The sequence below is a fragment of the Epinephelus lanceolatus genome, chromosome 2, assembly GCF_041903045.1.
Source record: "Epinephelus lanceolatus isolate andai-2023 chromosome 2, ASM4190304v1, whole genome shotgun sequence".
Lineage (NCBI taxonomy): Eukaryota > Metazoa > Chordata > Actinopteri > Perciformes > Serranidae > Epinephelus > Epinephelus lanceolatus.
In genome coordinates this window covers 23583766-23599647 of record NC_135735.1, presented here as the reverse complement: position 1 = coordinate 23599647, position 15882 = coordinate 23583766, and positions in this window count along the sequence as shown.

Below are 15882 nucleotides of genomic sequence, written 5' to 3'. Positions count from 1 at the left end.
ATTAGGGCCAAGTAGACACTTGAAGAGAGAGGCAGACATTCCTTTAAGCCATCATAATTGACTCACTGGAGGGCCAGGCTCTGGTGGCGGTGAGGTGCTTCAGAAGTCAATGTTCCCAGAATCTTGTGTCAAGGGTGAATACATGTTTTTAGATTTCATAAATAAATATTTCATTCAACTGTCAATGGCATGTATGTGGTGGAAGAGAGCCCTTTCATGTCACTCTGGTTTTTGGATCGGTGATATGTGTGCAGGAAAATTGGGGCTACTAAAGGCTACCAAGAGGATTGAGCCAGAGGAGACTCCCATTTGAATGATGGGCAAAGAGTGAACAATGTTTTTTTTCCTCTCTCCTGATATGACTGCTAAGGGTGTCCAGCTGAATTGGAGTGACGTTTGACAACAATTAGTGGTGATGCTTTGAGCTGTGATAGTCAGTCCTATATGTAAGACTCCAACCGCCAAATTCACAGCAGATCAGACCGCCACACATATCAGCCACATCATACTTCCAGGCAAGACTGAGACTGCATTGCAATATTAATCATAAGAGTCAGAGATATGCATATTCAGGTCCAATAGGAAACGCAAAGATAGTAAGCTTCCATTACATAAACATGCCTGTCCAGCTGAAACATTATACTGATAAAAGTCCTCCAAAGTAAATGACAAAATAGAGCAGGAAAACACTTTTTGCCTAAGCCTTCTGAAAGTATTCCAAATCACTATTTTTTAATTTGACCATTTTTTGATCTGAAACTTTTATGGTTCAAGTTTGGTTAGGTTCAGGAACAAAAACCCAGACCTCCCCCTTTCGCAGACTTTAGCCCTATTTCCACCAAACACTTTCAGTAGGGTACCTTTGGAACCAAAATTAAACCTTCAGACATGGTACCTAGACCCTAGGACCACTTAGCGTTTCCATTGCAAACAGTACTCTTTCATGTGGGCGGAGTTGTTGTCACTCATTCCCTCCTTTATCTGTCTGCAACTTTTGTATTGTCCATGGAAAGGGGTTGCAAAACGGGACAGGCTGCAGTGAAAGTCTCTCTCGATGGGATATTTAAAAATAGCGGGTTTGTGCATTTAGTTCTTCTCAGGCAAGCTCAGGGGTTTAGTGTTGCTGGAGCCCACAGGAATGACTCTCTGCAACACTCCAAGTGAGGATTGGGATACATGCAGTTCAGATAATCCAGTCAAAATTAACTTAATCTTTAAATGCTTGAAGATCCCCTCATTACTAAAAGTGTATGTCATTCAAGAGAGATGATAAAAACTAAAGTAATGGTTAGAGTTGTCACATCCAAATTAAAGGTGTGTTGATGGATTCATGTCACAAACTCATACGTTGAGTAACATTACAAGTTAACGTTCCTTAAAAGTCGCCAGCAGTCGGCCCAGTAAATTAAGTAATTTTTTCTCCAACTACAACTGCTGCAAGAGGCAGCAAACATCCTTTAATTTTATCATTACAGTTTACTAATATATGTAAAACTCTCCACAGTATGAACAGTGGTTACATGAGCCTCAAAACCAGCCACAACTCAGCCCTGAGCAGAGTGACCGTCCTCTACTGACCAATCAACAGACTGCAGTGTTCACAGCTCCTCCTTTTAGTACCAGATCTGTGAGCTAGGTACCCCAACAGAGGGGGGACCAAAAATGGGGACGGTGTGGAACGGTTCCATTGGTACCATCCACAACTTTTCACAGTGGAAACAGAAAAAAGGCGTACTGAACTGAAGTGAACTGTACCGTCGTGTAGTGCTCAGTGGAAACGGGGATTTTGAGGCTCCATAACATCAGCTGGGTTTCCATCCAAGAAGAGGGCACAATGAAGGAAACTGGAGAGCACCCTAGATGATGGAACTAGAGAGTTCTGAACAACTAATATTACAGCTCTATGATCATGGGAGGGTTCTGCTATGTGCATATATAAGCTGTTAAAAGCTATCCAGGCAGAATGAAGAAAACTGGCAGTGGCCTTGCAAGTATGTCATGACTATGCGCCATCATTTATTTGCTGAATCTGTTTATCATTGCACTCAGAAGCATTTGCCTATTATCAATATACCAACTGTTCCACCTCTTCCAAGCGTAAAACTTTTTTGCAATATTTTTTTAAATTTGAATTTTTGGCATTTCCATTCAGAGTTTCTATGCACAAACTGAAAATGTGCACAAAAACAGGTGGATGAAAATGCACATGTGGTCAAGCTACTTGCTCCTAACAGACCGTCATAATTGACATGGACGCTAGAGATCTTTGACAGTTGTACGCAAACATCTGTTGTTTTTCAGCATGTTCACAAACTCCTCTCAAGAAGAATTATCAGTCCCTTAGCTAGTTCACCAAAATGACATAACGGTATGTATACATTCAAAGCCCTCGAGCAGTTATGATGGAAGCAAAGACGGAAGTAAGGGGACGTTAACGTTTGAGTCGATGGATGAGTGAAGAAAATGACAGACTAGTTTCCTGTTTCAAACTAACAGACAGCGATGTTTTTTTAAGGATGACTATCCTGTATCTGAAACCTAACCAAACCTTAACCATTAGCATTGTACTGTCATAACATATTTTTCAATTAAACAGTGATTTTTAACAGTTTCGGTAAGGAGCATTTGAATAACGTCAGAAAACCCTCCATCAGCTATCTGAAGTAAAAATACAGTCAATAAACATACAAATTACTCTTAAATCTACTAAACATTATATACATGTTCACTGAGAGCTTTTTCCATGCGAGTGTGTCAAATAATACACAAGATGGTCAAATGTATGTGGACAGCTGAAAATCTCATTTCAAACCATGACTATTATTACTATGTCTCCGCTCTTCTGGGAAAACTGTCCACAACATTTTGGGACATGGCTGCAGGGATTTACACCCATTTAGCCACAAGAACATTTGTGAGGTCAGCCGCTGATGTTGAGCAATAAGTCCTGGATCTCAGTAAGCGTTACAATGTATGAATGGAAAAATGGGTATTTTAAGTGGCCAGTCATTTACATGTCCCATCCCTCAGCGGGTTATTCAGACATATTAATGAACAACAAAACAAACATTTCCATGTGTACTAACCAGCATGTAACAGCAACATACTGTCATACAAATTGGAACAGCCTATATGGTGTAGTGTCCCAGGAGATATTTAACAACAGAAATTAAATAAATAAAAGCACACAGCCGCATATAAACACAAGTATGAACAAAACATATAAAATATACAAACATAAACAAGTAGAAGAAAATCTACATTAAATCTACATTAATGTATTCTGGATTGCATTAAGGCGTCAAGTTCTTCCACATCTACCTCAGAAAACAATTTCTTAATGGACATTTCTTTGGAAACGATGGCATTAACAAGTTGTAACAGGAAAACGGCCTTCCCCAAACTGTTGTCACAAAGTTGCCCTTTGCACATTTTTGCCTGAAATACCATTTCATTCTGCAGTATTAAAATTCCCCTTCACTGTAACTAAGGCCCTGTTTACACCTGGTATCAACATATGTCTTTGGTGATTGGATTACAAGTGGACGGCTAAGTACAGGTGTGAATTCACCAAATACATCCTCAATGTGTGAGATCTGATTGCTCAGACCACATTTGAAGGTAGTCTGGGCAGTATTTGGCCACCATTTCTCAGCACTGTGTATGCTAATGTGCCCTGGGCCACACTGAAGGACTGCCTCCTCAGCTGACATCTGTGCTTATAAGACTCCCCTCTGAATAACTTACTGTTGCTACCATTACACAGGTGAGATGCAGCACTGAAGGAGCATCTCTGGAGCTGCTCTCCTGCTGGTGAACAGTTAGTTCATGTCTGCCCAGTTAGCAAGAGCTAACACAGCAGCAGCCAACACCGAAACAGCTCTACACCTTTACATTACACTAGCTGTTTGATGCTACGATAATGCAAGTCTGTGTAAGTAGCCATGCAATGCATGCTGGTAGCCCTGCGTTGCATTTTGAGAGAAGTTGAATCTAGACTTCCTTATGCAAATCAGGGGCATCCCAAGCAACTCACCACCTCTGGAAACTCCTAAGAAACCTTTAAATTAACTATTACTGATCTAAAATGAAGACAGATTCAGCAACTGCATGGCTTATTTGTCACCTCAAATCTTTTCAAAGACACATTTTGGTAAATTGTTTTGGGAACATAAAAGAAAGTTGCCAAATGAGCCACCATGTTGGTCTGGTTCGAAATCCGGGAGCAGGCAGCAGTCATGCCTAGTGGCATGCCTATCAAGCATCCAATGCTGGGAAGTGGCCCAATCCCTCGCATCTAAAAACGGTCCTGTGGACATGTACTATTAGGCCTTCACTCTGTGTGTGTTTGTATGTGGGCAGACTCTGACCAACTGTCCCCCGCATGAGCTCACACTCCTGCAGCAGTTGTCTCCTATGCTGGTGAATGAAATCATTCAGTGTACTTGATTTATTTGCATTTAGAGCAGCAAAGTGAGATCCGATCACAAGTGGTCATTCAAGATGCATGCAGAGACGCATTCTGATGCCAGGTGTGAACAGACTTTACGCTGTCCATCTGTGATCAGATCGCCCAAGACGCATGTAACACCAGGTATGAACTGGCTCATAAAAGGCCTCATCCAAACCTTGAGAAACTGCTCTGTAAAAAACAGTATGTGTCCACATACTTTTGGCCATGTACTGTACATTGATATGGGAAAACTAACAACCAGTTACTGTTTTAATTAGTCTGTCATAATGTACAGTATCAGGAGACAATTAAATCAAAAGTGTCCGTATCAGCAGCACATAGTGGCCTGTATTTACTTTTAATATTTGTACAAGTTCAAAGGGTTGCTGCAGCCCTGCTCTACTTAAAACGCACACACAAAATCATGCTGATGTGTGTGTACGTGTGATGTAAATGTTTGTGTCTTGAGTAAATTGCAGGTAGAAGCAATGACTTCAGGAGCTGAAAACAAATTTAGGCAATAATTGAATTGTAGCATAAAATTGCAAATAACCATGAGCCATTATGTGAACACATTCTCTCCCCTTTCACTAAGAAACCAAACCTTTCTCACACACACACACACACACACACACACACACACACACACACACACACACAAACACAATGTGTATGCATGAACGCACACACACACAAATGCGCACACACATACGCAAGGTGGGAGAGACCTTTGAGGGTTTCACAATAGCACATTTATCCGCAAAATTAAAAATGGTGATTGATCCGTGGAATATTAACGGTCAACAACGTTTTTCATTAAGTTGTGAAGGGGAGCGAGGGGAGGCATTCTGGAAGAAGAAAGAGAGCAGGAAGGAAAAAGAGCGAAAGCTTTATTCAGTGCTGATCCTGTACTGTAAAAAGGCCCGAAGAGAAATGTAAATACTAGACTCCAATAACACGACAGCACACTAATCATATTTACAAACTATATTAAATCTGCCCATTGTGTTTGCCTTGCTGAGGATTGGCTACCATGTAATTGTCATTGTAACCAGTGTTGGCTTATGGGAAAATTTAACTGCAGTGATATAAGGTGACTGGTAGGATTATTATTACTTTATTATGACCCAGTATATGTTTATTAAAACAATTTGTCATGCAGAACAGGAGTGGGGAATGGAAACATTAAATCCTGCTCCACTCTGGCCGCAGAAATGAGTTACAATAAAATTAATGGTGGGGAGGCCTGGGCTGACACCAGAGTGGTACGTAATAACCTGCTGCTTCGTTTCATTTGCCGATCATTTCCTGTTGGGCCCTCACCATTAAACATACATGCTGGGGATTATTGAAATAGCCCTGCGACAGCCATTGTAGTGTAGAATGTGTGTCTGTCTGTGTGTGCGTCTATCTGCGTGGTTGTGTGTGTTTGCGAGTGCGTGTTTTGGCTGGAAATGCTGCTTTTATGTGGCTGGGCATTTGATCTTAAAAACACCGGCGTCATGGCAATATGCCACGGTGTGTTTGTATTTCTGGTTGTGTTGTTATGAGAGGAGAGATATTAGGACAGAGAGGCAGTAAGGCTGGGATCTGAAGTCTTAGGAGGAGGCGTCATTTCACTGAGTGCCTGGGAGGGGCAAGATTAGTCTGTCAGTCCTGTCTAAAATGACTTTGAGGCTATAGCTACAGGGATGCAGCAGAAGTTTAGCCAAGGAGTTAAGTGCATTTACACTGAACAATGCCCTTCATTCCCCTTGCGGTTTGGTGTTTGTGAGGACAGCCGTGGCAAGGTGTGGACTGATTATATGACTCGCAGAGCATTTTTTTCTCCTGTATCTGGTATGTTGCAGCCGCAGGAAACTTAAAACAAAATATAGTATTCTGTCTTGGCACATCCACCTCAACTAGCACAAGAAAAACACTGTGCAGATTTACATTTTAAATGCTGAATACCTCATTCCACATCTGAACCTGACCAAAACGAATGCTGTGTGAATTCAGGAGAGGAACCACACCCTCTCCAGTCACTGTAATTAACAGTTAATGTTAACCAGAACCCGTCAGAGGAACATATGCTGAAATTGTATCCACATCCTTTCAGCTCCTTTGCCTTTAAAGGGTGACTTTGGTATTTTTGAGCCTGGACCCTATTTTCCCATGTTTTTGTGTTAACGTGACTGATGGAGACAACAATTTTTGAAACTGGTGCAGTATTGTGCAAGAGCGCTGCAGCCAGGAGCAGCGAAACAGCTGCAATGGAACATTAAAGGGCAACTGTGCACCATCAATTTATGTCCACTAAAAGTGCTTGTTTTTGCCACTGACAGGCTCAGATTGTTATTCTGACAGCAGAAATGTTTTTAGTTAAACAAAAAGGATCTTACTCTTTAACAAAAAGGTCTGTCTCTGTAGTGATCCTTTTCATAATGTTGTCAGACACTTGGGGTGCTTTCAGACCTAGAATTGTCTTGCTTTGGTCCGAATCAGGGACTTATTTTTTTACAAAGTTGCATGCTTGCCTAGAGTCGGTTTGTGTTCTCATGGCAGTATTTACAAGCAGACCAGATCAAATGCCTTGCGTGACAAAGCTGCTCTTGATTGGTCGGAATTTTCATATGGGAAAAATCCAGGAAGTAAACAAAACGTTGAAGAAGAGTACACTTGCAAGATGAATGTGACACTTTCTAATGTCACAATGGAGGGACAACTACGCAGGTTGATTTTAGCGCTGCTCATCGTGGACTATATTGCTGTCATTGTTCATTTTAGTCAAACCATACAGTTTGAAAATGAGGCGCGGCCCCAACTAGAAAACAATCTTTTGATGCATTGGATGTGCTGAATGTGCATATTAAGGCAGTACAGGAGGAGGTGCACATTAATAATCCTCCAGGACTGTAACATGCTCATGTTTTACCCAAACAATGTGCAATGCGACTGCAGTTGGTTCAGATTGAGGTCGGAACACGTTCTCACCACAAACGAACCGCACCAGAGTTCATTTGTAACCGGATCGAGACCACCTCTACAAGAAGGTCTTGGTCCGGTATGTCTTGGAGTTTGTCTGCTGTGATCACGCCTGCCCAAACGAACCGCACTTAGGGGGCAAACGAACTTGAGTTCGATTGAACCAAACAGGGCAGGTGTAATAATGTAAGCCTGTCAGTAGCAAAAACAAAATCTTTTACTGGATGTAGATTGACAGTACAAAAATAACCTGAGTGGTCTCGCTCAATACTGGAACAATTTCAAAAGTTGTTGTCTCCATTAGTCACTAAGACACAAAAACATTGAAAAATAGGGTCCAGATGGGAAAATACCAGAGTCACCCTTTAAGTTTTATTGAATCATGAAATGGGAGAAATGTTCTTACTAAACAATCTGAAATGCTTGCAAAGAAAATATTCTGCTCTGAGCATTCAAAAGGTCACTGACACCCATCTGTTCAATACTTTTCCCTCTCTGCTAGATGCTACTTTATCAAGTCTCATCTCAAGTCCTTACTCCATACTATCTGTAAACAGTGCAGACTACACTAATATTTACAGCAGTGTCTTTGCAGTTATATACTATAAATCAGCATCTCCAGGCATCAATCAAATTGCAACTAGAATAACGAGTAAACTTCATTTTTTCTTATGTAGAAATTTTATTTCTTTTTTGTTTTCCGGGGTTTCCCTGGAGCACAAACAGTTTTAATTTCTTGCAGCTGGAGCAGTTCTTCCATTTCCTTGTGTTTTCCATTGTGGGGAGATTAATGTCCATCAACAGCACACTTAATAATCAAGGATTGTTTAATATGCTTTGAGTATGCTTAATTTCATTGAGAGAAACAGCTGGTGGTGCTAATTCTCTGGTCGGGAGTCATTAAACCACTGCAGAGAAAGACAAAATGATGTATTTGAAAGAGCACTAGCAAAACCTAAAATGAATAAAAACAATGTGGAAGACATAATGGAAATATGGCATTTACATTAGTTTTATGTATTAATTTGAGAGACGTTTCCTTATCGCTTCACACTAGGTTTGAGCCGAATACTTGGATGACTTGAATATCTGGTGCAGATGATGTACTTTTTTTAAGTACGAGTATTAGTAAAATGTGTCTATATCTGTACTTGTAATGAAGGAATAGCCTTATTTGGGTCGCTGTGTTCAAACTCTTACTCAATTCTGAGATTGTTCTGTAAATAATTTTCCATTACATAATGAATATAGCAACTTCTGATTGACCTGTATCAGCTTCAGGCGTAAAACAACAATTGCCTGTCAGGTCACACCCACTTTAACTTTAAACTCCACCCACTTTTGCCTTAAACCCCACCCATTCGGAGTACAAATACACATAATTGAGTTGACTGAACAGATACAGTTAATGGTGTACTCACTTATCCCTACTCCACACAGATATGATGTTTTTGTCTGCTTGATTCTTCAGTTTCATCAGTGTTAACCTGTTCTCATTTCCAGGTCTTCAAATATCAACACTTTATAACATCCCTCAGCAGCTCATAGTGACTCACAGGGCACCCTTTAGCGCATCAATGTGATACACTGCTGAAACACAATGTAACATGTGGTTAATGTTGTGAAACAGTCACGGTTTGGTTTAAACACCAAACTACTACTTAACGGTATTTAAAAAAATGGCTTAAAATAAATACATCTGTTATGTGATTTAACATGACATACATACGTTATGGTGATGACAGTACATAAACTGCATTAACAATACGTTCGTACAACACTGACTTTTATTTTCATACAGGACATGAACTGTGGTCTCCTGGATGAAAGTCTGGTTTTGTTTGACCCATACACCTCCACTCCCTCCCACCATATATGGACTTTCTTGCTCTGTACACTATATCAGTTGCTCTCATCGTCAAGTATTACGTGAGACGTGCAGGTGTCCCCAGGAAATGTGTACCTACAGAAACAGCAAGCTCCGCGTTCATAGCAACCGCTCCACCCAAAACGCTGTCTCGTCAACGTGAAAAAAAATATTTTTTCCAGTGGATGTCTTAGTTACAACATGGTTGAGCTAATTGGAGTAGTTTCATGTCGTATCCAAAAACGGGAGGCTTTTAACAGATGACGTCCTGATGTTCGCAGCCGCTGATGCTTTCTAGACATCGTGATTTCCCATAACTGAATAAATACCACACATAGCAACACAAAACTGCTTTGCTAGCACAATCATGATGTATCCACTGGAAAAAATATTTTATTCACGGACTGTTTATTGAGTTATTGCCTTATTTTTATACAGTCTATGGTTATTACAGACACCGCTAACGGCTAACGTTAACAGCTAACGGTTAGCCCAGCTAATCTACGATGTTATTATTGTTATTATTTACAAAACGTGCACACAGAAATAGTAACGTTTGTTCAGTCATTGTGTTTATAGACTTAACAAACATCAGATTAGTCTACACGGTGATATAGTGACGTGAAAAATGTGATATATAGCTAAACTCTGCTGGTTTTCTACCCGAAGTATTTGTAAACAACACGGCGATTCCCTGGGGGCACTGTCACGGGGATGCCCCGTGACCTCTCATGGTAAAAGACAAACACACACAATGCTTGTCCACCTCCAGGCATTTTCACACACACACCATCTAGCCGGCAGGTGTCTGGGGTTGGTAATTAGCACAATTAAGGTTGAAACCTGGTAGTTGTAGGTGTGTAGTTGTTTTGGTGTTTCAGTGTCACAGGCACATTTACATGAAGTCAGGAAGAAAAGTCTGACAATATTGTGGTTTTAAATCTCTTTATTTGACTAATTCTTTTGTGTGTCTCACCTCTCCTCTAGACTGCATTTGGCCAACCTCTGGTTTGGACTCAGGAACTGCCAAACCAGACCCCGCCCATTTGGATTCCTTTTATAGTCAAGTTCCTGGGGGAATGTGCCAAGTGTAGTATGGATGAGGGGGAGTTTTGGGGAGATATTTGTGCAAGTGTTGATTTTGAGCAGTTTAAGAACATTTTTACTCTTTTGGAGTGTGTAGCAATGTTTTTCACTGTTGGCTTATAAAAGTAGTCTGAAGAGTATGAATTAATCACTGCTGATTGTTGATTGATTTATTAATTGTATTTCCCATGTGTAGGAGGAGCTACTGTCTATATATGCAGGAGCTGGAAGCTTCTCTCGAGTCTCTGAGATCTGTCTAGCAAGCCGGCCACAGCGGCTGTTACTGCCAGGGGCCCAAACTTAAAGGGGGCATAGCCCGGTGCAGAGTTGATTTTTTGTTTTAGTTTTTCTTCAGTTTTGGCCAGCTGATCTGCACTGTACATACTGATGTACCTAACCCACTGCTGGAAAAGAAAAGGGAAATAAAAAAAATTGGACTGTTGAACAGTTTAAAGTCCTCTTCCTTTTGCCTTCACCGCTCGACCAACCTTACAGGCACCGCCGGAAGTGAAGGGCGTGAGCGATTGCCGAGGCCCCTGCACTTCCGTTAGTCGAAAAACTCTGGGCTGTGCCTCCAGAGGTAAAGGAAGAAAAAAAAGTTTTGTTTTTTTTGTTTGTTTGGGGTTTTTTTTACCGATGGATTTCCAGATTGGTATTACAGTGGATGGCTTTCCACTGGAGTCAGCTGCATCTTATTAAGCCGCCAAAGGCTGCCCTCGACATCGATATCACCCACCAAGGGGCATGACAATGAATCAGTATTTAACGCCTTAGGAATGAGAACGAACTGTCAGTGGACACTTAAGTAACATTTTGCTATTATTGATACATCAACTTTTCTGCCTCAGCCCAATGTAAACTTCTTTGAAATCATGCCACTTGAAGAAAATCCACTGAGGTATTTTTAGTGCAAATTGAAAGAGCACATGAAAACAAGTGGATAGAAAGGCACTTAGACAGATAATAGAGAAATTAGGATCACTAATTGATCTCAAGCATAATCAGAACTCTGAAAAGCTACTGTCTGAGCAATTACATATTGTGAGTTCCTGTATGAGACACTGAACTCTAGCTGCTTACTGACTATAAATATTATGTGGATAAAAGCATGACCTAACTGTTAGTGTACAGGTATGAGTGCAGATTCTGCCCAGACAAAACCGGGTGTGAAGCTCATTATCACTATTATTATTTTTTCTCCTTAAATTGGCCAATGTGTCTGTGATGTGAACTGAGTGAGCGTTCTGTGTGCATAAAGCATTCTCTTAGGTCTTTCACTGATGTTGTCATTGCAATGCAGTCTATTGTTACAGTAGCAGGGTCTTTAATACGCTGCCCTCTCTCTCTCTTAGGAATGTCATAGTTATATTGAGAAAAGAATTGGTCACGGTAATAAGATAGGATCCATCCGATGCCATTCAAAATAGCCTGATCAAATCTCTGGCCTGCAAATCTCAGAGTATTGTGTTGTGTTTTTGAATTTACTGAACACCAGTTATGCCAACAAAGCCTCTGTTTTCTAAGAAATGTTTCCTTATTACACAGGATACACAAATAAACCAGTGCTACCCTCTAATTCCTCAATAATTAAAAAATAAGCCTGTGCTCACCATTACATGACTCTGTGCTCTGCGATGGGCTCCAAGACCTCCAACAGCTCACACAGAGGAAGAAAATAAAACCTTTTGAGTTTGTAGTGTAAATCCCTTCATCATAATGTGTTGGAGAGAATAACGCAGGTTAGAGGACCATCGAAGAGACTGTTATTTAAAGGACCATAAGGTTGGTTTTACATTTTAAAGGCAGTTTGGGGCAGAGATGGCCGGTCTGTTTTCTATGAAAATTGTTATGGATCATCAGTCTGTCACACTGAAGCAGTGAGCTGCAAGAGGCTGAAATGTGCACAGAGCCAAGAGTGGGATCTTCCCTGGTCCAAAAATGCTCTTGTTACATGAGCACAACACAACATGCATCAGCAGAGTTATAATGATGGCATTATGAAAAACACATCATAAAAACTCTATTCTTATATACTCTGCATGGAACATAAATGATTCATAGGATTAAGTAGTACATAATCTGAAAGCTGAAATTACACTTTCTTACTTTGGCCGTGCCATTTTTGACAAAATTACTGTCAAAAAACTGGCGGTAATCAAATGGACAATTAGTTTTTAAGTGAGGTCGCAGTGCTCATTCCTAGTTTCCTAACGTCTGTGCCCCCCCCCCCCCATACAAAGCCTCTTATGACCACATTAATGCACCTAATTACCATGTCAATCACAAGTAATGCTTATTAATTGCCCCTCAGAAAGGGGCTATTTCAAACAGTGAGTAGTGCCTTTAAAAGCCCACTGAAAGGCTGACTGTAGGGTAGGTTATGAGAGAGAGAGCCATGTTTCAGCCCTACTGCTGGCATTAGTCAATCTGCTGTCCAGATGTCTTCCACAGGTGACAGCTGCAATAGCCTAACAAGCAAATTAATCACGGAGCTTTTGTGGCGCTTCATTTTAGGGAAACTCATTTCATTTCATAAAAGGCTTCATCTCGTGTGAAAAATGACAAATTGCGGCCATGGAGTGATGTGGAGGACCAAGCAGCCGGCTCTCATTTCTGTACCATGCCTGCAAGGTACTGAAGAATAGAGAGGCAGAGAGATAGAGCGAGGGGAGAACTGGGCCAGAACCGGCGACGCAGTAATGAAGCCCAGCTCTGCCCCCGTGGGCTCAAGTTCTGACGAGCCTCACAGGTGGCTCGGTCAGATTAAAACCCAGTGTGGTTATAAGGACTAGGCTTTGAATGAGGGGATACACTCTGTGGTCTGTCAGACATTGTCCCCAAATTGGAGGACATTTTGAAAAGCTGGCCCAACAAGGGCTTGGTGGCACGGAGTTTTCTTTGATTTAAACCCAGATGGCTTGTTTTACTTTAATGGCTTTTTTCCCCTTTTTGCTTTACATCTGATGTTTCATCCCACAGATTAGTGGTGGTTTTGGAATTTTTGAGTATGTGTTAACCAGTTTTAGAGCAGGCAGCCCATGGAGTTGCTAGCACATGTATAAAGCAGGGCAATTACAAACTATGTATTTTGGAGGATTTGTTGAGAGTGAATAGGTTTTGAATTAAAACCAATTTATGTCGGCCTTACACCAAACAACCACCAAACAACTTTTCAAGCAATTTCACTGTCGCAGACAAATTTCCAATGTCGGAAAAACATCATGAGAGTTGTGCCTCAACTGGTGCAGGCTCCTGTGATCTCAATTGTTGGTGCAAGGTGATCATAAAACTCCGACCTGTCCTCAGTGAAGCCCCTTTTCCACTGCACAGAAAAACCCACAAACACCCGCCAACATCTGGCTTTTTAATGTAATAGGAAAGGTTACAATCGGCATTCACACTCAGGGTAAAAGTCTCTACAGTAGTCACAGGTATTTATTGGCTCCGGCTCTGCTTGCCAGTGGTGGAAATACAAGATGAACGCCGAGGTGAATGCGCTAAGTTTAGCCAGTTTACCAGGCGAGATGCCGTGACGCTCCATCACAAAGTACCATCCACCTCTGTCCAAGCAGCACTCACACATCAATCCAAATAAGGTGGCACCAAGTTTGAAAGATAAACTGAATAAGTGAGAGAAATATAAAAACAAGTAACCACTGTCACATTTTCACTGACCTCTATGCTATTTTCTACTGTTTGCTGACTTGTCCGTGACGTTGAATGTGACACACCAGAAAAACAAAGGCATGCTCGTCTGCTGCAGAGCCATGTACATAGCTCTAGTCTACTGGCAATGGGAAAGGAGTCTACAGCCTATCTCTAGCTGTTTTTCCCATGTTTCAAACCCAACCAATACATGCGCTAATTTTGGTGGAAAGGAGGTATCAGGCTTTCCCTTGTCTTGCCGTTCTGACAAAATCAAACACCTAATATTAAGTCTTTAGTCTTGGCTCATAGAAAATAGAGATGAATTAGTGCGCTCTCTCCAGCACCAAATAATAAGCAGCAAACCGGTTGCATAGTAAACATGGAGGGGCTCAGGGGAGGCAAGAACGTGAACCAGTCTTGGTTCTCTTGTACCGTGGAAAAGGAAGAGGCAGTGGTGGAATTGTGGAGTGAACAAAAGTCTGGGTATACTTCAGTGTGTAGTTAGAAATCTTTATTTTTGAAATGGTTCCCCTCCCAGTCCCAAGGTCTCCTCACACAAAAATACCACAGCAAACCAACATAACTGATAGCAAGCTGAGGCCGCCCCCTATTAAACGACCAAACATTAGTCGACCAAAAAGGTCATTACTCAGTAAGACTTCATTGGTCGCTTAGTTGCAGTGAAAAAAAACCCAACGTACAAACGTGAAACTCTATGAGGAGCTGCACCTTGTTAAAATAAATCAAAACCTATATGACTGAACCATGTGGGAATTTAGTTTGAAAGGACAGACACAGGAAGAAGCCACACTCAGCAGTCAGACAGGAGTCAGGTTAATTTCCAGGGCTGGTACCTGCGGTTATTCCACAGGCTCGTTAATAACATGTCGGGCAGGAAATCCAAAGTGTGGGATCATTTTGAGAAGCTGAAGGACGAACCCAAGGTGATATGTAAACTCATCTTCATTGGTCGACTACAAACATGACGTATCATCTGAAACATGGAAGTAGCTACATGCCCATTAGCCACTTAGCACAATCATTACTGCTTTGCCGACAGCGTCATTAACAGTCGGCTCGCTCAGTGTGTGACGTGCACTTGTAGATAAAATATAGGCCTATATTAATGAAGGTTCATTAGGACGGTTTTGTATTTCTCTGTAATGTAGCACAGTGTTAACAATGTTACTGATACTATTCTTTCTCACACCTTCAACTCAAACCATTGTGTTGCCCTGCCCAAAATATCTAATTTTTATCAATAATTTAATATCGTAAACATGCAGACGACTAGTGGACTAGTGGCCCTAAATCACGACTATTGGTCGACTAGTAAAATTCTTAGTTGGTGGCAACCCTACAAAGTTTGTAAGCAAATACACTTTATCTTTTATTGATTATATCGATCAAGAATACTGTTTACTTAGGGGCCCTTTTATCTTGTGTTTCGAGAGTTATGTGTTTTTGGCAGACGTGTAAGGAACTGTTAATATGTCATATTTCTTAAAGGAGGTTTGGCATAATATTTCCCACCAGGAGCAGGGATGAGTGAGATGAGAAATAGTCTCAAAACAAATACAGTGTTAGTCTTGCAAAGTGTGAGTCTACAACATCCCCACTCTTTGTATGTAACTAAAAACTCTCACTGTCTTTAGATATGAAGGGTGTTAAACTTTAGTAGAAGCCTTTTAAAAGTTTTCCAGTGTTTTTTAGGCATTAGTTGAACAGAGACTGACCCCAAGACAAACCAACAGAGTACTTTTGATCAGAAAACGAACAGAGTGTGCTTTATATACGTTTAGAAGAGCAGCCTAACTGTGGAGGTATTTTTATGTCAGAACATCAAAAAGAATTTCAACTT